At 42.5% G+C, this 26,240-nt stretch overlaps 1 long non-coding RNA gene across 1 annotated transcript in view; it reads left to right on the top strand.

Moving 5' to 3' along the window:
- LOC137204730 (uncharacterized) overlaps positions 1 to 24,768 on the top strand; it is an 86,492-nt gene extending 61,724 nt beyond the window's left edge. Inside the window, exons 3-4 of the long non-coding RNA XR_010933809.1 lie at positions 4,198 to 4,370; positions 24,323 to 24,768. This is a non-coding gene — a long non-coding RNA (uncharacterized lncRNA). The remainder of the gene's footprint in view (positions 1 to 4,197; positions 4,371 to 24,322) is intronic.
- The last annotated feature ends 1,472 nt before the right edge of the window (positions 24,769 to 26,240 follow it).

Genomic DNA, 26,240 nt, shown 5'->3' with positions numbered 1-26,240 from the left:
AGGCATGTACTGGTCAAGGAATTAGATTACTCAAGGTGGTGACTCATTCCGCAACTATGTGTAGTGTTTGTGGTTGAAGAGAAACCTTTGCCAGAGAATGACTAAAATCTATTGGCAGCGTCTTTAAAGGAATCATGACTGGGCCTAAACCAGTGAATACGCAAGTGTGCTTTTTTTCTTCGTCTTTTACTGATTCAAGACTAAGAGTAAGAAAACACAACCCCTGTTGACGTCTACCATTACGGCATGGTCTCAGGGGCATTCCCAGCAACCATTCTCAGTAGGGCTGAGTCCAGACACTTATCTCCGTGTAGGGACATGGCCGTCTGTGTGTGTGTGTGAGTGTGTGTGTGTGTGTGTGTGTGTGTGTGTGTGTGTTTAGTAGAATGAACAAAGCAGACTTATACAAATCGTTAGAGGCATTCGGTCTAGATAATTTGGAAATAAGCCTAGAGAAGAAAATCCTCAAATTTGGTTATTGTTTTAGTTTCCTATGGCTGACATAACAAAGTGCTATAAATGGAGGCTTAAACAGCAGACAATTTATTGTCTTACCGTCCTAGAGACCAGAAGTCCAAGATCAAGGTGTTGGCAGGGTTGGTTCCTTCCGAGTGCTGTGAGGGAGAATCTGGTTCATGCCTCTCTTCTAGCTTCTGGTGTTTTGCTGGCAAACTGTGCTGCTCCTTGACTTGAAGAAGCAACACCCTGATCTCTGCCTTCATTTTCACATCATGTTCTCCCTATATGTATCCTTCTCCAAATTTCCCCTTTTTATAAGGACTCCAGTCACATTGGATTAGGGGCCCACCCTGCTCCACTATGACCTCATCTCAGCTAATTACATCTGCAATGACTCTATCTCCAGATAAGATCACATTCTCAGGACTGGAGGTTAGGACTTCCACATATGAATCTGGAGGAGGAGGACAGAATTCAACCCATAACAGCTGCTTATCTATCAGCCAGAGATAACTTATTCCAAAAGTAACAGGTTCATTTAAAATTTCACGGTAGTCCATGTTATTTTCTTTATTAAGTCCAGAAGAAAAGTTCAGAGTTCTAAAAAAGTTTGAATATATTTCACATATATAAGGAGTAATTATTTTAAAATGAGGGAGACACTCTAACCTAAAAAAAAGAGTCATTCAACTAAGCAAACATTTTTTGGATCTTCTTGGTACAATGCCCTATGAATACACTAGTATTTGTGAATGCAAATACCACACTTTAAGACTTTAACTTTGAGGTTGCCCAAGGAGCTTAATTTTTTTTTTTGACAAAAATCTTTGAAAAGGAAGTGTGCACCTGTGTGAGTGCGTCCATGTACACCCACCCGCTGTGAGTACAGTGTGCATATTTGTGTCAGTGCTGTTTCCAACACTTAGAAGTCCATCATGTAAATCAGGGTGAACGTAGGCAGTCAGGGGGGAGAGAAACACTGGGGTTACCGTAGTTAAAGAGCAAGATGAGCAGAAATGTAGACCCAAGAATAAATGCGGTTCTGGATGAATTTTAGGTCTTAGGAAGGTATCAGACTTCTGGAGTGAGGCCCTTTATCTCGGACTCAGGCACAAAAGATGAGCATTTTGGCTTTGAAAGTGCCGGACCAGCCAGTGTAATTACCCATCCCTTCAGCAAGAACTTATTTCTATCTGTCCAGGAGCTCTATACATCCACATGCGAAGTCACAGCCTGTCTCCTTGTTGGATTAGAGGCTTAGGAAGGGAGAGTTGGCATTCTTGGGACATCCAGTGGGTGAAATTCCAGGGGAGGTGAGTTTAAGCACGGAAGTTGAGGCCCTGACCTTTCTTTGTGGGAGCTTCTTTTGCTGAGGCCTGGTCCCAAACAGTCTACCATAGCTAAAGACCCCTATTGTGTCTCCATTCTTTCCGTGGAGATGAATTATGAACAAATTCATTCATTAGGATCATGGCTACCCTCTTAGTGTCAGTTATAATAGTTTGTCACTTTGAAACCTTTCTAGCTCATGACAGTGCTTAGTGTAGTCAATTCATACAAACATAGCCAGGTGTGCTTTTTCCAAGAGGGCTGGAGACTTAGAATCATTACATTTTATAACAGAAGATGACCTTGGGAATCATCTAGTTCAAGCCCCCATTTTATAGATAAGGAAATTAAGTTCTACAGAGGTTAAGTCACTCGTCAAAGGTCAGCAACCAGGAGGTGGCAGAACCAGGGCTTGAGTGCGTTCCTGACCCTACTCTCTCTACTGAAACTGCCATATGTGATCATCCCAGAGCTGCATTGTAAACTAACAAAGAACTGTCCTACCACAGGCACTTGCAATGGACTCCTGTCCAGTAAATTAACTGTTATTCTTCCTCTGTGGGCTTTGGTCTCTGGTAGATATGTTCAAAGCAGATGCTAATGTCCTCTTTTTAATTTGTGGGCAGCTCTAAATTTTCGAAGCATTGAAAGGGCTACCTACAGATGGAAAAGAAGCAAATGTGGGTTATTTATGAAAAGGAAAAAAAAGGTAGATCCTCAGATCTACCTCATCCTTCCTCTCCTCCAGGCAGTAGTCCTCAAACAAAGGCCCTTATCAAAAATGTCTGTGATCTGAACAGTTCCCAATGCCAACAGGCCACATACTCCATACCCCATTAAGATTTACTTTACCAATAGAAGAAATATGGAACTTATTTTAGTTTTCTACCAGCCACCCAAAAGAAGTTCCATGCTTTGTATATGAGCACTTCTCTTCTGATGAATTCTGAGTTCCCCAAAGCTATGCCCCAAACATTTTGTGTCACCTAAGAAGAACCTCTATTACCTTAGAGATACAGCGATGCTTCTGTCAGAAGTTGGTGCAGTGTTCTGCTGGCAAGGCATGTAGAGCTGGGGTCTAAAAGAAATGAATTTGTGTGTATCTGGCTGATTTTAATAGCCTGACCTCGGAGCACGTGAGCAGTAGGGCCGGGAGGTAGTGGCAGGCCATACACGACTGAATTAAAACGAAGCCCTGGCATCGCTCAGGGAAGCCTTCCCACACCTGCTTCTCATTTCCTCTAGTTATTTCTGGTAATGAAAATTGGAACCGTTGCTATATATTTGGAGGTCTAGAAGGTCTATACATTTTTCTTTCATACAATATGCTTGTGATTAAGTGTATGTCTCTGTCTACAAAAAGACAGGACCTAAGTGTTCCTGGAAGAAGAAGGAAAACAGTCTTAAAGTGTATTCCCTGAAAAATAGGTTTTGGTTGGGGGCTGGTTCTTCTCTCATTCCAGCTGGAAGGCTCTGCCATGCTGCAGCCTTCCTACCTGTCCGCTGACATTTTCATCTACTGTTCTCTTTACCTTTCTGCGCGCTGGCTGTGCCCTTCATCAGGGACCTGAATGACAAAGTGGAATAATAACATCAGCTTGTTTGAAAGGAGCTGAAGGATTTCTCGGGAAGCTTGAAAGAATTTGGAAGGGTGAGCAGCCCTTTCCGAATTCATCTTTTGCTTTGCGTTTTTATTCTCCGATAGTCTCCCAGGCGGTTCTGATGTCTCTATCAAAAGAATGGGATGTGTGGCTCAAAAATGCCAATTGGAGCCTTCCCTGGGGAGCTCTTAGCATAATTTGTGATGAGTTTAGGGCTGGAATTTGGCCCAGTCCCTAATCAATCCTTAGGTGGTCCTGGCTCTTATTTTCATGTTGCTAGGGACAGCCTTGCCCATCTTCTTATCATTGTCTGCCTTCAGTTGACATTCTGAAGTGCAGCTGTATTGATTATGACTTTTCCCTCCCCTCTGTAGCTACTTGGAATCTCATTGCCAAGGAGTAATAACATGATATATATTCATATGCATATATGCACGCACTACCGTGTTCAGTATTGGCATTTGCCTACACGTCTGCTGTGCAGGGTATGCCATGCAAGAGAGTCAGCGTCTTCTCCCTCTCTGCCATGTGATGTCTATATATTTATGAGGAGGAGAGAGAGAAGCACTTGGATAAATGAACCTGCTTGCAATTTCCTAATGGAATCTGGCAGAAGAGCTTTGCAAAAGGACAAGTTCCAGTAAAAAATGTGTTCGTGGAAGTGCTTTACTCTCATGCCTGTCACCTATTGGCCCTTCCAGAGCATTGAAAAGATTAATCATGGAATGAACCAGATTCTCTTTTTGAGCAAAGAATAATACTCTGTTGAAGAAGGGGAGAATCTTATAATTGTGTTTCTTTTTAACAGGCCATATCATGGGGAAGAGTCCAGGTGAACAAGATCCTAAAGGTGGGGAAAGATCTTGTGATCGATGGCCACGTCTTCTGCAGCTGACTGGGCTTTGGTATTGCCATTTGGGAGACGAAGTGCTAGGAATGTTCCTTAAGGAGAGAATACCGACGTTGCCAATGGGATTAGAGGTAAAAGGGCTTGAAAATAGTAGATTCTTCTCTCTGGGAGCCACTGCTTTATTGGGAGGGCATCCTCCCAAGAGGAAGACAAGAAGCCTTCACTATTAAGAAATGGTTTCTCTGCCTCTATCAATGCCATGATCTTCTGTTGCCCTAGCCTATGACTGAATGGACTATTTTTAAAAAATTATTTAATTAATTAATATATTTTCTTTTTAAATTTAAAAATTTTTTTGGCTGCAGCGAGTCTTCATTGCGGTGTGCGGGCTTCTCTCTAGTTGAGGCGCGCAGGTACAGTAGTTGTGGCGTGCGGGCTTAGTTGCCCCGAGGCATGTGAGATCTTAGTTGCCTGCCCAGGGATCGAACCCGCATCTCCTGCATTGGCAGGCAGATTCTTTACCACTGGATCACCAGGGAAGTCCCCTGAATGGACTATTTAAATCATGGGTCTTAAAGAAAACCTTTGCAAAGGCCCCCTCTCGTCCCACATCCATAGTCCCTAGACTTTGTCTAACCTCCATCATGGGCTTGGCATAGCAAGGGCTGTTGGGATGAATGGAATGCTGGAAAGGAGATTTATGGTGGTTAGAGATGCCAACACATGTGAAATCCACAAACCTTGGAAGTGTCTAATTCTCTGCAGGCAGACCTTTTAACTGAAATTTTATCTACCTGAGGTCCATGTCCTCAAGTGAAAGAAAAATAAGTTGCTTATTTGGGGAAGTCTTTGCCCAGTTCACCTGGGATAATAAGGCCCTTGGATCACACATATCTCACTCTGCAGACACTCTGTGGAATGCAAGGCTGCAACGTAACTCACAGCCTTAGGCAGAAAAGAGGCAGTAGCAAATATTTTCAAGGTACAACCTGATCTTTTACATTTTTCAAAAGTTCAATTTTTTTTGCTATTTATTTTTTCTTTCAAATGCAATCTTCAATTTTATCTGAGTAATTGCTAATAAAGATAAATGAGGGCTGTGTTTGTTTAGAGTTCTGCCCTAAGGGGCAGAGCCGAAGTGTAAATTCTTTTGCTACGAGGGTTTCAAAGGATTTTAATATTCCACATGACCTCCAACACTCTCCTCATACGGAGGGAGGTCTTGCCCTAGGCAGTATGTATGAAATGTGATGGCTAAACATCTGTTGTGGCGACACTCCAGATATCTTAGGGAAGGATTCTGAAAGCTCCAGCAATGGCTGTCAAGCCTAGCAGATGGCAGGATGGCTGTGGGAACAGACTGGTGATTCTAGAGTTGGTTCATATAAAACAGGCTGAAGAGGAAAAAAAAAAAAAACAACAAGATGTAGCCACCTTGCAGCATCCAGACACTTCTCCGTAGACTAAGTTTTGAAAGGTTCCTCCAAGTATGCTACCGTCCACACTTCTGTGCCTTTTGAAGGGACAATGGGCTGAGTGGCTTCCTTGCTGGTGGGGAGCCAGAACTGGCAGCTTTGCAAGTGTCTGAAAATGTGTATCAAAGGAAAAGAAAATTATGGTTGATATTTATTAATAGTATGGTTCAAATCCTCTACGTTTTTAGGGATTTTTTGGTCTAGCGACTCTATCAATTGCTATGGGGGTGTGTGTTAAAATCTCCAGCTATGATTGTAGAATTGTCTTTTCTCCCTTTACGTGGCTGTTTTATTTCATGTATTTTAAACTCTGTTATTAGGCGCATATCCATTTATAATTATTATGTCTTTCTGTTGAATTATGAGAAGTCCCTCTTTTCCTATGGCAAACTCTTTGTAATGAAGTCTGCTTTATCTAATACTATTGTAGCTGCTCCAGCCTTCTTATGACACACATTTTCCATCCAATTCATTTCAACTGATCTGAATCCTTATGTTTAAAGTATATCTTTTATAGGCAATACATAGTCGGGTTTTACTTTTTATCTGTTCTGCCCATCTCCGCTTTTTAAATCAAAGTGTTGAATCCACCTACATTTAATGTAAGTATTGAAATGGTTGGATCTAGGTCTGCATTTTCCTATTCACTTACTGTTTGTCCCAACTAACATTTATTATGTGCCATTAAGAAAAGATACCTAAAGATTGGAAATTAGGGAAGATGGCTGTACCCCCTCTTAGAGTCATCATAGACCATTGTCTAACAAGCGCACCAAAGGCTCAGCTGAAGGCTAGGGGAAGATGACTTTGTTCGGCTTACTCATTACTATTAAGGGAACTAGGGTGCAGAGAGGTTAGTTAACTTCTCAAGGTCCCCCAGGAGTAAGTGCAGGAGTTGGAATTCAGAGCCCCAAGCCCATATATCTGATCACTTTACCATACTGCCTCCCACTGGTAATTGCCTCATTATTGAGTTTATGGATAATTACCAGAGGAAGTAGGGAGGGTTATTGCTGCCTTTTGCTAGCTGTGGTTCCTGCAGATGGCATTTTCCGTTAAAGTGAAGGGCAGCTGTGTGGGACCTCAAGACACATGTGAACTAAGCCCAGGGGTCCCAGGGCAGTGAGGCTCAGCCTGACTGCGTAAGGTGTTTGTTCACTCTGCTGATCGGGAGCCCCTCATGTGCACCACTGCCCAACACACGGTTAAGTGCACAGAAAAGAAGTGCTGTTTCCAGGAAATATTGCGGAGCGTTCTGGTGACATGCATTTGTTTTTCTATTTCAATGGGGAAGTGGCACTGAGGTGAAAGGAAGAGTAGTATAACCAGCCAGGAAAACACACTGATGTAGCAAATGTTGGTGATGTTCTAGCACTTCCTCATGAAGCAGTGTGACCTCTTGCCACTCAGACAGGCTCTTTCTTTAGATTTTTCTTGTTCATTCGACACAGCTGTTTGTTGTTTTCTTAAATGCTAAGCTTTTTATAGCTCTTCAGTTACTTATAAAAAGTATCAGTTATTCAGGCCACGGGAGTACTGGCTCAGTGCTGGTCCAATGAGCAGGCAAACACTGAAGGCATATTTTTGTTGCTTCTATTTTTGCCTTGTTCCCCCTGCCCTGCCCCTACTCTCACAAGTTCCCCCTTTGGACCCAAATGACTCCAGATTTTGGGAATTTACTAGAAAACCGAACCACCAGTTGGTCTTTGCTGCATAAGAGCAATTCGTTGCGGACTCACCTCCCTGCCTGTGTTAACGCTATTGGCTTTCCACCATTGCGTGAAGAGGAGATGAATGGGTGGGACCTGACCCCACAAGTCATAGCTTCTCCCAGGGGTTCACAAGGGACTCACACCTGTACAGATGCACCTGTGATCTCTACAGAGAAGAAGTCTCATCTTTGTCATGCAGAAGAAAAGAAGTCCAGAAGTTGGAGGGCCTTCACCGAGTAAGTTGGAACTGTCTCTGCAATCTGCATCCTTACAGAAAGCAGTTAGGACCAGTTACAGAAAGGATCCTGCTAGAATCAGAAGGAAGATACCACAAACCACAGTCAAGAACACAGAGAACATTTAAGTATTTGAAGAAACTGGACGGTCTCTCCTGGGCTTAGAGGCCTTTATAACGGTGTGTGGCTTGTACACACATTCTACACGATAAACACAAAACTCTCGGTGAAACTGTTATGATCTTAGTACAAGAAGATGTCACTGAACACAACATGGGGGAATTCTCTCAGGAGAGCCAAGGCTGAAAAAATCTGCATGTGTGTTCTGGTATAGAGGTTCCCCATCTGTGAGCCCTAGACCCTGTGGGGTACTTGGAGTGATTGCAAGCGTCCTCAGCAAGCGTTTTTAGTTGGTTTAATGAATAACTGCCCTACATATATGTGTACTATTTTTCACAAGTAGGTAGAAAATGAAATGATTACTGAAATATTAATTTAAATACAGTATCCAATTATTGGTGCTAAGTGTCTATCAACAGATAAATGGACAAACAAGATGTGATATATATACACATTAGAATATCACTCAGCCATAAAAAAAGAATGAAGTAATACCATTTGCAGCAACATGGATGGACCTAGAGATTATCATACTAAGTGAAGCAAGCCAGACAGAGAAAGACAAATATGTGATGTTGCTTATATGAGGAATCTAAAGAAAAGGATACAAATGAACTTATTTACAAAATAGAAATAGATCCACAGACATAGAAAACAAACTCACGGTTACCAAAGGGGAAATGGGGGGAGGGATAAGCTAGGAGTTTGGGATTAAAATATATACACTACTATATATAAAATAATCAACAAGGGCCTACTGTATAGCACAGGGAACTATACTCAATATCTTGTAATAACCTATAATGGAAGAGAATGTAAAAAAAAGAATATATACATTTATACATATAACTCAATCATTTTGCTGTACATCTGAAACAAATATGTTGTAAATCTACTATATTTCAATAAAAATTAAAAATAAAATTATAATTCATTGGTTATAATTTTTATAATTAATTGATTATAATAATTTTTAATTTATTTATTTTTACCTTAATATTGCTAAGGTTAGAAGCTTCTGTTCTAGCAAGTGATTGGCCTCATATCCAGAATGTCTTACAAAGAAACTCCTTAGGAGCCACTGGCTAATTATTTGGGTTGAAGAACATCAAATTATGGGTTTGTTTTCAGGAAACCATTCTCTCAGCTCTTTTTTCTTAGTACTGGAAGAGGTGAAGTCTTCCTTTTAGAAAGGAGGACAATTCATCTAACATATTACCTGGGATGATTTTTCAGAAATGAGTCATCCTTAAACGTGTTCTGAGGTGGTAAATAGGCCTCATTCCAACCAGTGGTGACCTGGATTGATCTCAAGTATCAATCTTGTAAAGCGTCTATTTATAGAGAAAATCACATGTTTGTTTAGCTCAGTGGCTACGTAGTTCAATCTCATGCTTTCAAGTGTCTATATAATAATAATATCATCATCATCATAACAATGACTAATATTTATTACATTACACTTAATACATGCCAGACACCATTCTAAATACATGTGTTATCCCAACAAACCTTTGTTTATTATTACTGTTTATAATAATAATATTGTTATTTTCATTTTATACATTTCATACATTAAAGACATCAGACTCAGAGTGCTCAACAACCTGGCTTATCAGCACATATGTGCCAGAGCCAGGATTTGAATCCAGACTGTCTGGCTTTACCGCCAACACTCTAAACTACCATACTATATTCACTGTATGTCAAAATCTTACCTAAAGCTGAGATTTTTAAAAATTGTGAATTAACATTTTAAGGTATTTTCTTTCCCCTCATTTAATTTAGGATTCAATTTTTTTCTCACTTGAAAATTATACCATTGTGTTTAAAAATCTCTATCTCTCTATTTAGTAGACTAGCAAATGTACTCGTGGAAATTCACACATATCAGTTTTCCTAACTCTGCTTAATAAAACCTCTCCTTTCTTCCTTAAGGACATTGTCTCAGGAGCTCTGTGGCATAAATGTGAGCATTTACATTTTCTTTCTGTGGCCTTAGTTCATTGATCTTTAAAGTGGGGCCACCTTTACTCTAAAACCGTTGTAAACAATTGTGAATTAAAGGAGGTATATGAATGACCAATAGGAACAAAAAAGATATTTAACATCATTAGTCATTAGGGAAATGCAAATTAAGATACCAAGATGACTGCTACACCTACACTAGAGTGACAAATACGAAAAGGACTAACAGTACCAAGTTTTGGTGAAAATGTAAAGCAACTAGAACTTTCAAAATCTGCTGGTGGAAATGCAAAATGACACAGCCCTTTTCAGAGAAACAGTCTGGCAGTTTCTTATAAAGTTAAATATATACTTCCTATATGATTCACCAATCCCACATCGAAGGTATTTACCCAGGATAAATGAAAGCTATGTCCAGCACAAAGACCTGTACATGGGTGTTCATAGAAGTTTTGTTCACAATAGGCCCAAACTAGGAACAGCCCAAATGTCCATCAGCTGCTGAATGGATAAACCAATTATGATATATGCACACAATGGAATATTACTTAGCAATAAAAAGGAGCAAACTGCTGCTAGACACAACAACATAGGATGAATCGCAAAAGCAACAGACTAAGTGGAAGAAGCGGGACCAAAAAGACTACCTGCCGTGGGATTCCACTTATATAAACAACTAGAAAAGGCAAAACCATAGTGACATAAAGCAGATCTGTAGTTGTCAAGGTTGGTGGGCATTGATCATAAAGGGATTGAAGGAAATTTGGGGGATGAGACAAGTATTCTATATCTTGGTGGTAGTGGCAGTCATGTTTGTCAAAACTCATCAGGCTGCACACTTTAACTCACACCTCAGTGAAGCTGATTGGAAAAAACAGCGTACAGGGCTTTGTGACTGAGCTGTAATTGCAATTTGAAAACTCTATGTTTACCTTCTATTGAGTTCACCCTAACTCATTTCCCCCCATGTTTAATAAAAAGGTTTGTGATTTAAAATGTTTTCTAATCTGTCATCTTAGGATTGAAGTTCTTCAACTGAAAAAAAAACTGGTGTTTTGAATTCAGTGTATTAACAAATATTCGGTGAAAAAAGGAAAGTTGAAATAAATTTGTTCATAATCAAGATAACTTTATATCATTTATTCAGTGACTGTAGAGTCCTTTAAAGGTCAATACATCTTTACATTCGTTGATCTACTGTCACATTGGATCAACTGTCGTGTGAAGACCTTTTTTAGAGTATTGGAATTTTTATGGTCCTAGGTGACAAACTGGTTGCTACATGAGCCCCCAAACACCAGAAATTCTCTTGTAGAGAGGCTCAATCCAGGACCTACTTGGTAAAGTTTAAGACTGGATTAATTACAAGAGAACAATTGATTGAGGGCAAAATAATTGAATTATCCAGTTTATATAGTAATTTTGCCTATGGGAACCAATGAAAAACTAGTAGTTTTTCCTGTCCCCATATCTCCCAGGGCTATGAATATATTTCTACTCACCCTCTCCCCCTGTCAAAATATATTTATTAGGGCTTTACTTTGAGCAAGACGTTGTGCTAAATACCATGGGCAACGCAAAGTTGCTTAAACCATGGTGATTGTAGTCCTTTAAGTTAAACTTCTACACTTGGAAATTGGCTGAAATGTCTACAAAATTACATACAGATAATTATTTTTGGCTATTTCAGGTATAGGATTCAAAAGACATAGTTTCCAGAGTCAGAATATTTGAAGGTGCTGTGGCACGCTAGAAAGGGCACATTCCCCCAGATACGTCTCCCACCTACCCGCCCCTTGGACCTGCCATGGCGCTATTAGAGGAACACTGTGTTCAGCATTCTCATTTCCCCCCAGCCCTGATTCAAAGGTGGATCCCCTTGGAGAAGGTGATATATTAAATTGCAAATTCCTTAATCTTAACTAGGATTTTCAGTTATCTCTTTTTGGTGATAGAGGTAGCACTTGTTTCTCCTATACTTAGAGACAATCTTTTTTTTAAATTAATTTTTATTGGAGTAGAGTTGATTTACAATGCTGTGTTAGTTTCTGCTATACAGCAAAGTGAATCAGTTATACATATACATATATCCACTCTTTTTTAGATTCTTTTCCCATACAGGTCATTACAGAGTATTGAGTAGAGTTCCCTGTGCTATCAGTAGGTTCTTATTAGTTATCTGTTTTATATATAATAGTGTGTAAATGTCAATACCAATCTCCCAATTTATCCCCCCCTTTCCCCCTTGGTAACCATAAGTTTGTTTTCTACATCTGTAACTCTATTTCTATTTTGTACATAAGTTCATTTGTACCATTTTTTTAGATTCCACATATAAGTGATATCTTGATCAACTTATATCTTTTCTTAATACAAGCACCCAAAAGGCTTTGCAAAGCTTTATTTGCTTTATCCAATAATAGCTAAGAACAGGTGCATAGTGAATGGAGTTGTTACTCAAAGTGTGGTCCCAAACCAGTGTCAACATCACCTGGGAGCTTTTTAGAAATGCAGAACTTCAGAATCCACCTGCAAACTGATTGATCCAGAATCTACATTTTAACAAAATCCTGGGGCATCCAGACCCCATCATAATGTTTCTTCCAACCCTGAAATTGTCTGCTTCTCTCTGTCTACCAGTAGTATGGACATTTAAGGGCTTAATTCCTTCTGCTGGAGTATTTTGGGATTCACTGAAGTTCAGGTATCTATCTGATCCCTTCTATTAGGGAGAGGAACCATTCAACAGGTTTCCTCTGAGATCTCTCCAGGTGTTTACTTACCTCTTGTAGTTCAATAAACATCTTTGTAAGTAAGAGGAAGAAATTGCAGGCATCTGAAAAGCTGTGCACAGAGTCAAAAGGGGCTCAGATTATGAGAGCGTGCTCTGCGACCCTCTTTATTGAATAAATGTTAAATGAAAATAATAAATGCTTGGAAACGGCTTTTGCATGTCCCCAGTAACAAATACATGTAATCCTCTCAAAGCACCTGTTGTCTTATTCCTACCTCGTTCCTATATGGGTGACTGTATTTACTCACTGAGGTGTGCGAGGATTACTTTAATGGCTGAATCTATTTCTTCCAAGCTCTGGCTGACATCTGAGTGTAGACTTTTCTTCTTCACACTTGAGGTACAAGCTGACTAGCATCCTGGGAGGGTGCCCTCTGTCTCTCTGTCCTTTCAGAAGCTGCGTCTTCTGTTGTAAGAAGCCACTCAAAAACCAGGGAAAGTAGAGAGGGAGTGAGAACAGGAGTCAGGAGACAAGGCCCTGGAGAAGTCATCTGACCTCCTTGAGCCTTAGTTTTCTGACCTGTAAATGGAAGGATGGGACCAGGCAATGTGTGAGGTCTCTTCCAATGCTAAACGAGGGAGAAGTAGACTAGGAGTTAGATTTGTGCAATCATGACACCCCTTCATATGCATTCCCCTATGTCCTCATCACAACTCTAAAACAGAGCCCCCATTTTACAGATGAAGAAACTGAGTCCCAGAGAGAATGTGACTGCCTCCATTTCACCCAACTCAGATGGCAGGGCCTGAACTCAGTACTCAAACCCAAGCATCCTCACTCCAAGTCCTTCCCACCACACCTCAGCCATCACCAACACAAGCCGTTTGCTTCACTGGATCAATTTTTTAAGGCTGGGCCAAGGTCAAACTGTCCAAATCTACCTGCTGCTATAAGAAGGCTAAAAGAAAGTAGCTTAAAAATAGTCTCATGCAGGTGTTCAGCAGTAGAAAATACACAACAAATTTGGATTCTATTTGGACATTCTGAAGAGAGCAAAAAACTTTTCTAAACATTGCCTCTTTAGTGTCAAAATGCCCCTCATGAGGTGGGCAGAAGCAAGTACTGCTAATGCCATTTCAAAGGAAGAAGAACGGAGGCAGAACAATTAAATGACCTGCCTAAGATGTCTCAGTCAGAAGTGGATAATAGTTACAGCTGCCCAATATTTCCATTATCTTTTGTTCTCATCTAGCTGCTTGTCCTGCCTGCAGCTATCATGCTCCCTGTTCTCACGCCCAGGTGTAGCTGTCCCCAGCTGGGGGCCCCAGAAACTCGAGGAGAGGGTTGCGATGTCTGTGAGGGAACGACTAGGAAAGTGCAGAATGGAAGGATCTATGGATATCCCAAGGCTTTGATAACACAGGAAAGAATCTTTACATTCCATCCAAAACATCACTGGGTTTAAATATTTTATCAGCTACAGCTAAACCTTCTCAAATTTTTGGCCCTGCTAAAAACAGGTACTTACTTATCTGGAGTTTAATTACAAATATAGCTTTGTTCTGCATGGATAAAATGCAAAAAAGTGAAGAACAGTTAGGGTCAGGGCAAGTGAGAAAAACAGCTGCTTCCTTTTTTTTTTGTTTTGTTTTGTTTTCATCTGTAATAGTCATAACACCCAAGTAGCAAAGAGTCTAAGAGGGTAATTTAGTGTTGTGGTTAAGACTGTGGGCATCAAACTGTGTTTACATCTTAGCTCTGCCACTTATTAACCCTTTGACCCTGAGAAAGTTATGTCTCAGGTCAGTTTCCTCATCTGTGAGATGTGGAGAATCATGGAAGCTACCTCCCAGGGTAGTGAGGGTTAAATAAGTCAATACCTGCAAAGTGCTTATAACAGAGCCTGGGTCATAGTAGGAAGTCAACAAATGTCAGCTATTATTGTAATTGTCTTTAGTGAGGAGGGAATAGTTAAACTTTTGTTTTTATTTAATTTAAACTTAGTACTAATATACAAGTGAATTCTAATACACCAAGTAAGGAACATAGATCATTAACTGAGAAATTCTATGTGGTTGCCCAAATCAAGAGGTGAGTTGTAGATGGGCTGGGAAATAGCCAGTCCATTTGAGATGACCAAGCATAGAAGCTAATATGAAGAAATGGTTGAAACAAATAACCTAATGTAAGATTAGTAGCTTAATCTATCGTAATGTCTACAGTCTGAAGTGATGGAATGGTGACAAATGATCAAGAGCCTTCTTGAAATCTAGAAAGAGAAATCAGTTTTAAGGCACTGGAGAAATACACTGTATTTGGTCACAATAGGTTGTATAATTATGGGAAGGACAATTCCTCCATGACAAATAAGTAAATGTCTAGTCTGGTTTATACATCAGTTTCTAATTTGTAGAGTTAGTGTGAGTCAGTTCCTCTCATCCTAATTAGTTAACTCTGCATGAACTAATAAATTCAAATCCTGGAGCCAGCAATACTGACCCCTTGGATTTGGGGAATTCCGCAAGCACTGCAGCCTGCGGGGTCTGGCCACTGAAGTCGTTTTCTTTCTGGTAAATCTCTCATGAGATATCAGAGTTTAAAAGAATAGGATTCCTGGGCTTCCCTGGTGGCACAGTGGTTAAGAATCCGTCTGCCAATGCAGGGGCAGGGGACATGGGTTCGAGCCCTGGTCCAGGAAGATCCCCCATGCCGCGGAGCAACTAAGCCCGTGCGCCACAACTACTGAGTCTGCGCTCTAGAGCCCGTGCTCTGCAACAAGAGAAGCCACCGCGATGAGAAGCACGCACACAGCAACAAAGAGTAGCCCCCGTTCGCCGCAACTAGAGAAAGCCCACACAGCAACAAAGACCCAACGCAGCCAAAATTTAAAAAATAATAATAATTAAATAAATAAATTTATTAAAAAGAAAAAAAGATCAAGATTCCTATTTCAGTCCTACCAAAGTCATTACACCTACTACTTTTTATCAGGAAAGGCAAGAGTGCTCTAGATGCCTGTGTGGGAGAGCTAAAGTTACAAAAGACAATACTAAAGATAAATATTATACTTAAAAGGAAATGCTCCTCAGACACGGTGAGAAGTGACAGAGTGTGGAATTGACTGGAAAGTGATCAAAACAAGCAAACTTCTCAGAAAGATCAAAATGACCCCTGCATGTGAATTTCAACAATGCACAATTGCCTGTAACACGCGTGGACCCCCTCTTTTGGTTCTATCAAAGCAGTTCCTGGGCCACACCAGGAAAATAGTTTCATTACTTCACCATCATCCACTGTTGTTCACCTAAAAACTTATTTTCCAGAGCTCACCCTGTTTACCATGCATGGCTCTGATTTTTGGTAGTTCCAAAAACTCGAATCTAGTTCCAAGAAGATAAAAACTGTGCCAAAGGGCTTCCCTGGTGGCGCAGTGGTTGAGCGTCCGCCTGCCGATGCAGGGGACACGGGTTCGTGCCCCGGTCTGGGAAGATCCCACATGCCGCGGAGCGGCTGGGCCCGTGAGCCATGGCCGCTGAGCCTGCGCGTCCGGAGCCTGTGCTCCGCAACGGGAGAGGCCACGACAGTGAGAGGCCTGTGTACCGCAAAAAAAAAAACAAAAAAAAAACTGTGCCAAAGCAGGGCCAGAGGACTGTATCACATGGACAGAGGTGACCCAAAGGCTGAGCATGTCTTTAGGCAGGGTCCTTTATCGGCAAAGCCTCTCAGGCGCCTGGCCTGATGGAGTAACGCACACGGTGAGGTGAGCTCTAGTGTGTTTGCAGCAGAGCCCAGTGGCTGCTAAGTGCATGGATTCTTGGAACCTGTCTTCCGGGTTCTAATCTTGACTCTGCCAGTTTCTGACTGCATGACCTTGGGCAAGTTCTTAGACTCCTTGTATGTAAACTCATCTGAATATGGGTTTAAATCTCACAGGTTGTTAGGAAGATTTAGGTGGTTAATACATTTAAGGTGCCTGGGACATAGTTAGCATTGTTTTAGGGTTGATTACTGTGACGTAATCAACCATCTTTTGTCCCATCTTGTCAGAGCCTGTTGCTTCCTCTGCCATCCTGGGATATAATGGGAAAAGGTGCCTCCCCGCCATCCTCGAGGAGCCCCCGACTTCCCCCAGCGGCAGCCCTGCTCTGGAGCCCCAGGGGTTGATTTTGTACTTTCTTCTTTCTCTCTTTTTGCCTTCTCTGCTTCCCTCTCCCTTTCCCTCTTCTGTTTCTCTGTCTGTCTGTCTCATCTGTCTTTCTTGAGACATGCGTGAGAATTAATAATGAACTTGACCTGCATCTTTTTAGTTTTATGGGCTCTGTGATGGATACACGTGCTTATTTGTTTATTTGGTTTTATGATTCAGGAGACTTATAAGACATCAGGGACCATATGTTCTATTTGTTTTAGTGTGACAGTGGTAGATAGCACAGTACTTCATGCTGTGTGAATATTTGCATCTCAGAAGTATTAGTATTTGGAACTTGTAAGAGATGGTGTTTGAAAAAAGAACTCTTTTGAGTGAAATTTACCATTTCAAAATATCTACTTCCAAATTTTGAGGAAGAAAATAACTTTTGAAACTGAGTGCACTTTAAAATTTTTATTCATGCGATGTCTAAAGCAAAAGTAATTTTAAAAAATAAAATGTTGGGCTTCCCTGGTGGCGCGATGATTGGGAGTCCGCCTGCCGATGCAGGGGACATGGATTCGTGCCCCGGTCCGGGAGGATCCCACATGCCGCGGAGCGGCTGGGCCCGTGAGCCATGGCCGCTGAGCCTGCGCGTCCGGAGTCTGTGCTCCGCAGCAGGAAAGGCCACAACAGTGAGAGGCCCGCGTACCGCAAAAAAAAAAAAAAAAAAAAAAAGTTAACAAAAACCACATTTCTACGTATCATTATAGACGTTATCACAAGGCCTGGAATAGGTATAATTTCTTAGTGCTAAAATTAAAATTGGTCTGTTCTCCTTCAGCCAGACGTTGGTGTGGGAACAGCATGATGCGTTGCTTAACAGTATGAGGTGCCCACCAGGCTCATTTATGGGATTTGGAATGTTAAGGCCAATCAAGTGATCTAATTGTTTCAACACTGCGAAAGGATTTACAGTAATCTTCAAGATCAGGGCTGTGCTAGTCTGAACTTCCCCTTTCCCATCTCCACCCCTGCTTCCTTCTCTCCCTCCAAGCAGGTGCATACTATTGTGTTTGCCCGATTGAAGTTATGTAGGAAACGGTTCAAGTGGGAGCCTGGGTTCAAGTCCTAGGGTAAGATTACATGTGAACATTCGTGGGGGGACCTTTCTGTAATTACCCTTTGTGCATTTTATAAAACCACTGCTGGCTTGGGAATGACTGACAGCCTTGACTCACGGGAGGTCAGCAATGAAGGGTGTGCGTTTATAAGGTTTGGGTGGAATTGCTCAGGGAGAGCCCCCTGGGGAACATGGAACCACTTTGCCAGTCTTCTGTCTACTGAGACACCTTCATTAGACCTTCAGAGCTGCTCACTGACATTGACCTGGGTGACATATTAAAAACCAGCTTAACCAATGTGTTGTGAAATGAACTTGGACAACAAGAAAGTATACAGCTCCCCAGATTTGATTATTCAAAGCCCTGCAGATACGTAGAGGGCAGTGTGATAGATGAGGGATGCCAAGCCCTATATGACGATCACTTACACAGAGCAGGCATCTGTGTCCCAGGAATACTGTACTGTTCGGTTAGATAAAAAGAGAAGCAAGAACATATGCAGTTTATCTTTTTTTCCCCAGTGCATCCAAGTTGCTAATTTTTATAGTTATCGAAAAGAAAATATCAGCTTTCTAGTGGGCAGGAAGATTTGTGCTTGAGTTAAGAAAAAAAGAACTGAGAGGGAAGACAGGGTTTTATCTGCGCCTTTATGGTGGGGTTAATGTTTTCCAAACCACTGACAAGTTACTGTGCAAAATCTGCGGGTGTGAGTGTTGGGGGTTACTGTCCTGGCTTTACAGACTGCCGTGGAGAGCACTTAAAAGTTGTCTGCCGAGCAAGTAATCAGCTAGGGATTGGATTTCGTGGGGTGAGGGATCCTGTGATTAAGAAGGGAAATGGGACAAGACAGAGAAATCAGCTGGAGAGGTGTAAGGAAGGAGCAGGACAGGTGACAGCCATGCCAGGTAGACTATGACAGTCACCGGTTTTCTTTAGGATTAGAATCTACTGGATAAAGGACAGGGTGGAGATCCTGGGAGCTCGCCACCACCTTCTGTGTGCCAGCCTAGATTTGGTTGGTGCTACTAGGAAAACAGTACTCTTGGTCCGGTCAGTGTGAGTTGCCTGGACCTCAGAGTTGGGTTTTGTTTTTGCTTCCTGGTGGTAGGGATGGGAGGCTCCCTTTCTCCTCTATAACCTAATCCCCTTTTCCTAATCCACCTTATCTCTCTGTAAGCCTCAGTTTCCTCATCTGGAAAATGATATAATAGCTCTGGGGAAAATTAAATCAGCCACTGCCTGGTATAGAAGAGGCATTCACTTAACACCCATTTCCCTTTCTCTCCTTTCAAAACTGCTATCAGAGGAAAAACCTACAGGGTTTTTTTTTTTTTTTTTCTGGCACGCGGGCCTCTCACTGCTGTGGCCTCTCCCGTTGCGGAGCACAGGCTCCGGACGCCCAGGCTCAGCGGCCATGGTTCACGGGCCCAGCCGCTCCGCGGCATGTGGGATCTTCCCAGACCGGGGCACGAACCCGTGTCCCCTGCATCGGCAGGCGGACTCTCAACCACTGCGCCACCAGGGAAGCCCACCTATAGGGTTTTTTAATGGCATGGCATCTGGGGTCATTAGCAAAGGATGTCAGAACACACAGTTCCTCTGCTCGGGCTCAGCGCTCCAGGGAGCCCTTCAGCTGGGCACCTTGGCTGCCATGGAAGGAGGGGTGGTGGCCACAGAATGCCAGCTTTTCACTCCCACCTCCCAGGGCCACTGAGTGGGCCCCTCACTTGCCTTCACAAGGGGGGTGTGAGGACCCGCTAATTAGCACACGCACAATGTTCGGCAGAGCCGAGCCCGGATAAGGGCATGAGACGGCCATCATTTTGTCTAGGTGACAACACAAGACCACCCATTTTCCAGAAGACAATTAAACCTGTTTCTCGGATCATAAATGTTGACAATTACAGTCACCAGAAAGATTTGGTACAGTTTATTCTTAGACCTGGGTTTAGGCACTGCTTTTGAGCTGTGCTCTCCTCCTTCTCTCCCAGGGAGTGGCAGGAGGGGAGAGGTGGTGGTGTGTAGCTCAGACAAACTGCAATTTGGGGTGTGCGTGTATGTGTGTGTGTGTGTGTGTGTGTGAGAGAGAGATTTTCCACACTAAAGCCAGTGTTCCCAACCCCCCATCCTCTGGGAGGGGGGCTGGTCTTCTTAATAACCCTCCCCCGTAGAACTCAGAAGATGTCGACAGGAGAATTTGCTTCACGTCCCTCCCTCCAGTTAGAGGGCTGCTTGACTCAAATATCTCCATCTTGGCAATTTCCTGCACACAGTTTCCATTAAATGACAAGCTTGGATGACTGCTTCAAACATCCTGCCTCGAAGAACTTCATTTAAAAAAGCATAAAAACTTTGCCTGGACTGAAAACTCTGTAGGCGACAAGGGAAAGGGGATAATGATTTTAGTTTACAGCTTCAGATATGGTGAGAGCTTGTTCGTTCTCCTTTGTTGCGCTTTGATGTTAGTTGGAAAGCGGGTGTGGGCTGTTTTGCGCACCAGGCCGAGTCCACACGGGAAGCGGGGGATCTGGGGGTGGGATTGATGGGTGAACTGTGGCATGTGAAAGAAATTGTGCCCTGACTGACTGAATTCTGTGCAAGGTTCGTTCAGAAAAGTCATTTCCTTCAATCACTCAGATCAAAAAGCAATTATCTTTGGAACGCCCACCCTCCCATTCATAAAAGCACAGACTTTGCTTTCACACAGCAGCTTACCTTGGCTTCTCCCTTTCATGAGTATACTGACTTCTCCCTTTATACCTAAAATGGCTGTGTTGGCAGAAGAGGTGAAAAAAACAGTATGCCCTAGGCCGGCAGCAAATTAAAACAACCCCAGAAAAATACGGGTCTGCATCCTCCATTGATGGGTGAGCATTTGTTTTTGTGACTGGCTTGATATTAGCTAGAGAACATGCGTTTAAAAAAATCCACCAAGCAAATGCTTTGGAATTTGATTCCCATCTAAGAGGAAACCTTCACTGAAAGACTGACTGTACATTTCGAATGTGGTTTAAAACCCACCGTCTGGGGCTTCCCTGGTGGCGCAGTGGTTGAGAGTCCGCCTGCCGATGCAGGGGACACGGGTTCGTGCCCCGGTCCGGGAAGATCCCACATGCCGCGGAGCGGCTGGTCCCGTGAGCCATGGCCGCTGGGCCTGCGCGTCCGGAGCCTGTGCTCCGTAACGGGAGAGGCCACAGCAGTGAGAGGCCCGCGTACCGCAAAAAAACAAAACAAAACAAAACAAACCCACCGTCTGTCCAGGAGTGATGACACATCAGTGGAAATCTAAGATCTTGTCTTCAAAGTGAGGTAGGTTCTGACACTTCCACCCCCTCCCCATGTTGAGGTCTCCTTCTTCACCTTTAATCAATTAGTCACAACTGCCTGGTGTTGACAGATGCTCCTGTCCTCATACCCTAACGGAAAATAAGCAAATTTCTAAACTCCTAACCTGAGCTAAGGCTGACGACCAGACTCTTTGTTTCCCCAGCTTGGGACCCAAGGAGTGGTAAATTCAAGCTGAGAGTTAGCCAGCAAACATTGCTGTAGTCGTAGCTATCATAAAGTAGGGTACTATTTCTCCATTGGCTGGTGAATCGCTGTGCTCTGAGCCCCTTGGGTATCCCTCCCTTGCCCTCCTCTGGGACTGCCTGGACCACCCCCCAGGATGTAGCAGCCAAATGGCTAACACCTGGTGTAGCTGGGCCTTCAGGGCAGCTGGCTTGGTTCTTGGAACCCCTCGTCCTCCCAGTTGTGAACTAATTTGAATAGCACCCCTGCCTTGTGTTCTTCATGTTGAAAATGACTGATCATACATCTACCTTCAAGACCTCATGAAAACTCTTAAATTTTAGGGTGACGTCATTAGTCCTTTGCTTCTTGGGTAGAGAAAGAGCCGCTAATTAGACGTTACTCCTAGGAATTTGTCTCAGTTGATACACTTAGCTTCTTTCCTCTTGTTCAGCTGAGGTTTGATCCCTAGGGATGCAGGCATTTATTCAACAGTTTAGACCAGTTAATTAAAACCTCATGGCCTCTGTAAATACAATTCTTCCTCTGCAGCACCAGAACACTCGGTATGCATGCATGGTAGGAGAATTAGAAAAAGCACAAAAGTATAGAAAAAAATGGAGGTGGACCATCCCTTTATATTGCTGGGGGCCTTCCAAGTGGAGCCAAACTGTGAAGCATGAGGAAGGCCCCAGAGTGGCTGTGACCTGGGCCTTGTTACCTCAGCCCAACTCTGGCCAAACTCTCACACCACTTGGAGCTGGAGGTCAAGTCTTTTCAGGGGCTTTCCTCGCTGAATTCTCCTCATGGAAAGCGTAGGGTCTGCTGGCTGTGCAGATGACTCTTTGTTTCCTCAGGACCATGCTCTACAGTGCTGAGGCTTGCTGCTCTGTATGTTTGCATATCTGAATAAATACATAGTGTGTAGGACAAGCTATTCTAAGCCTTGAGAACACTTTTAAACATTAAAAGGCAAGAGACTTTGAAGTTAAGTAAGTAAATAATAACAATAAGGGAGTGGTTATGGTATTTGGGGGATATATATGCTTCCAATGTCACATGAATAGGAGGGAATATTAGAGGCAGAGCAAAACTTGGTCCTAAATGAGCTTGGTTCATTGCTGGTCCACCAGCCAAACCAAAGGGCAAGGCTGTTAGAACAATTAGGCACAGTGTTTTTAAGCTTGGGAAGTTTAGAAATTCTTTCAAAGAAAATTTTTCAAAGAAAAAAAATCCTCTGGAGTCCCAGTATTAATCTAGAATAGTGTTATTTATATATGTAAAACAAAAAGGAGACATCAACTCCTGCTTAAAGCTCTTATACAATTCTAAAAAGAAATTGATAAATTAAGTAAAAATAAATGTAAAGAAAATTTAAATTCACACCATTAATTCATACTGACAGGAGATTTTGCTGACCACATAGTGCCTCCTGCCATGGAATATGGCGTTGTCCGCTATAATACACGTTCTTTTGAGTTCAGTGTTTCTCTACCACTGCGAGCTTTTGGGAGTGACTCAATTCTCCCACTCCTTTTCTCCATTCACACTCTTAAAAATCCACCACCGTATAGCATATTGTGATAGCATTTGGACTTCACTAAATGTGAACACAACATTTATGTATCCAGCCTCCTTTTTTTTCCCCCTCTTAGCTCTGAAGTTCAAGTAGTATTGGTTACTATGTGACTGTAAATACACAGGCAAACACAAACTTGAAATCATAAGGCATTTTTTGGTAATAATTAAAATAGTGACTAACATTTATAAAGTCCTTACTGTGTACCAGACACTGCTCCAAGTGCTTTATATGTTTCAATCCATGTAACCCTTACTACTGCCCTATGAAGTAGCCTTATTGTACAGCCAGTAAAGGCAAAGTCGGGATGTAAACACAGGCAGTCTGCTTAACCACTACGTTCCACAGCCTCTCAAAGGTAACCATAACTCACAATGTGCTTATATTAATTTTTCATGAAATGTAATCAAAATGCAACACAAAAGTTTCTCCCAGAGAGCTCTAGGACCTCTGAGAAATCATCTGTGAGCCCCAGTTTAAGAAACAGTCATTTAATTCTCTACTCTCGAGCTCTTTACTATTTCTAGACATCATTACAATATAATGCTCTTTAATTCTTTAAAGTATAAAAATATGTCCTGCTTCTATCCATGATTACCTTGGTGAACCATCAAGGCTACAGTGCTGCATTAATTAATTAGTATAAAAGCCCTGCTAGTAATAGAGGTGATAAAAGGAGTGACATGTAGACACATGAAAACGTACTTATCTACATAGTCCTGACAAGGGTGAGAAATTATAGATACGCATGGATTTAGTCTCATTGCCTTTTTAAAAAATTTTATTTATTGATTGATTGATTTTTGGCTGCATTGGGTCTTTGTTGCTGTGCGCAGGCTTTCTCTAGTTGCGGCGAGCAGGGGCTCCTCTTTATTGCGGTGCGTGGGCTTCTTATTGCTGTGGTTTCTCTTGTTGCGGAGCACGGGCTCTAGGCACGCAGGCTTCAGTAGTTGCAGCACGTGGGCTCAGTTTTTGTGGCTCACGGGCTCGGTATTTGTGGCACAGAGGCTTAGTTGCTCCGCGGCATGTGGGATCTTCCCACACCAGGGATCAAACCCATGTCCCCTGCATTGGCAGGCGGATTCTTAACCACTGTGCCACCAGGGAAGTCCCAATCTCATTGCCTTTGATAGGAATGGTGATGAGGGCGAGTGCTCTGGGATGAGTGGTACTAAACTCTGAGAGATACCATGACAGGGGTAGTTGGCTGAAATCTTGAAAGGGAAAGCTGGGAGCAGAAATCCACCCACACCCACTCTGCTCTGGGGGTGGCAGCTGGCAGAAAATTCTGGAGACAGTGATCCGAAGTTGTAATTAATCTGGACTTTAATGGAAGATTTTAAGAAACCTGGGAGTAGCAGAGTGGGAAGGTTAAAGAAACAGGCATAGAAGATCACCTTAGCCTTTTGTCCTTGGTTTATATTTGTAACCTAAATACTGCATCCAGGTGGGTATTAGTTCAAGTTTATTTCTCACTTGTCTGTGTCTTCAACAGGTTCATCTGTGTCATTGCTGTCTGCTGCCTTAGATCATGAATGAAGACAAACTGAGAAGTATGTTGAACCTATTCCACCCATCACAATACCATCAAAAGACACACTAAAGCACTTTTGAATGATGAATCAGACTTATTTATTGACCACCTACTATGTGCAAAGCCCTCTGCTAGCTGTGAATGGATGAAAGCATGAGTTACCTAAGGTTCCTGCTGTCAAGTAAGTTCCCAGAGCAAGATAATAAATGGCGCATGTGAACAGAGCAGGTTGTAAGGCCAGCCATTCATAGCATGGTGGCTGGGCTCTTGGGTTGTAGACAGGAACCACTTCCACTATCAGCTCTAACCACTGGCTGGGTGTCCTTGGACAAGCTGACCAACCTCATTTTTCTCATCTGTAAATGGAGATGATGATAATCATAGTACCCATATCATAGGGCTGTTGTGACGACTTGAGATGACGCGTGTACAATGCTTAGTACGTTTGCTGTGCAGACCCTAGTTTATCAAACGAGAACCTGCAGTCTCTGAGGCTCTGCTAACGACGACCACGTCTGCGCAAGGGTGTGGTTTGGATTTGGTCCGAGTCACCGCAGCATGACCTTGTATTGCAAGGGGAGGAGAGGCGCTTGGGACAGGCAGCATTGGTTTGGTGGTGCCTGGGGGTCAGCGTCTGTGTCTACCACTGCCCTCTACTGGAGACAGTGAGCACAACAGATGTCTAAGGGACACCCAACCTACCTTGGTATTCTCCTGTTCCAACACCCTGTGTTTATAAAGAAAAGTCTGCTTTGTTGAGAGCTTTACAGCCCATCTGAGCTAATTTTTCCTTCTTTCAGATACTTAAGAGCGAGAGCAAATTCTATTGTCTGCCAGCCTCAGCTTCTCACTTGCTTTTAACTAATGTGGAGTCTGGGCAGGTATTGATTTTTCTGCTTTTCTCTGACTGCACTCATCAGTCATTTTATATTACTGGAGAGTCCATTAGCAATAAAAAATAAAGGATGGGAGTTACAAAGCCATTAGAGAAACTTACTCTCTGTACCTTTGAGGTGAGGGAAACAATTAAAAGCACGTCATCTTATAAACATTCTAATAGAATTATTAGAAAAGTGAATAAACCCAGGATGTGATTATCAAGGGATGAAATGAAATCCTCCTTAGAAGTCAACTGGAAGGGAGTGCCCCGACGTTCCACAACGTTGTAGTAGGCATGGAGCTCAAATGCTGTACGTGGGTGAGATGAAAAGAAGATTAGCTACTAGAATAAAGGAACATTACACAACAGAGATTCAGCCGTAGGCTCACGCGTGAATGAATTTCAGAGCTATGATGGCAGAGCTAAGAGGAGAGAAAGGAGGAGATGAAATGGAAAGGGAAGAGGTGACTTTGAAATTTAGTAAGTTGGGGAAACACAGCCATGTCTCCACTCTTGTCCAATTGTACAAGATGGTTACTGAAATTCACTGAATTCTCCACTGGGAGCTGAGAGGGGGTGAGCAAAGCAGGGACAGACTCTGTGGATTTTGATGCTTGTTGACTGGAGAACGTAAGAAGATGCGTCCCTCGGGGGGTGCGCACCATTGTGTGTAAGTGACCGGCAGCATTCTTGGCACGTGTCGGTCCTCAAAATATGTGAATTCCCTTGCTCCTCCCTGTAAGCGGGAGAGTGTGTAGAATCTATAGTGAATATTATGAATATAGTGAATATCAGGCTGCATTTAACTTAATTTCCTTTTCTTTTCACGGCTTCCAAGAGTAAACAGTTTTCACACTAAGGGTTATTTGGACATTTATTCTCTCTAGATGAGCACTAAGGATGTATTCAGTTGTCTGACCCTCTTTGGTCCAGAAAGCAATAAACACTTCCACAAAACCCTGCTATAGGTGGCAAAATTTATGTTTTGTTTTCTCATCC

Source organism: Pseudorca crassidens, chromosome 13, assembly GCF_039906515.1.
Source record: "Pseudorca crassidens isolate mPseCra1 chromosome 13, mPseCra1.hap1, whole genome shotgun sequence".
Classification (NCBI taxonomy): domain Eukaryota; kingdom Metazoa; phylum Chordata; class Mammalia; order Artiodactyla; family Delphinidae; genus Pseudorca; species Pseudorca crassidens.
This window is presented reverse-complemented; position numbering and strand designations above follow the sequence as displayed.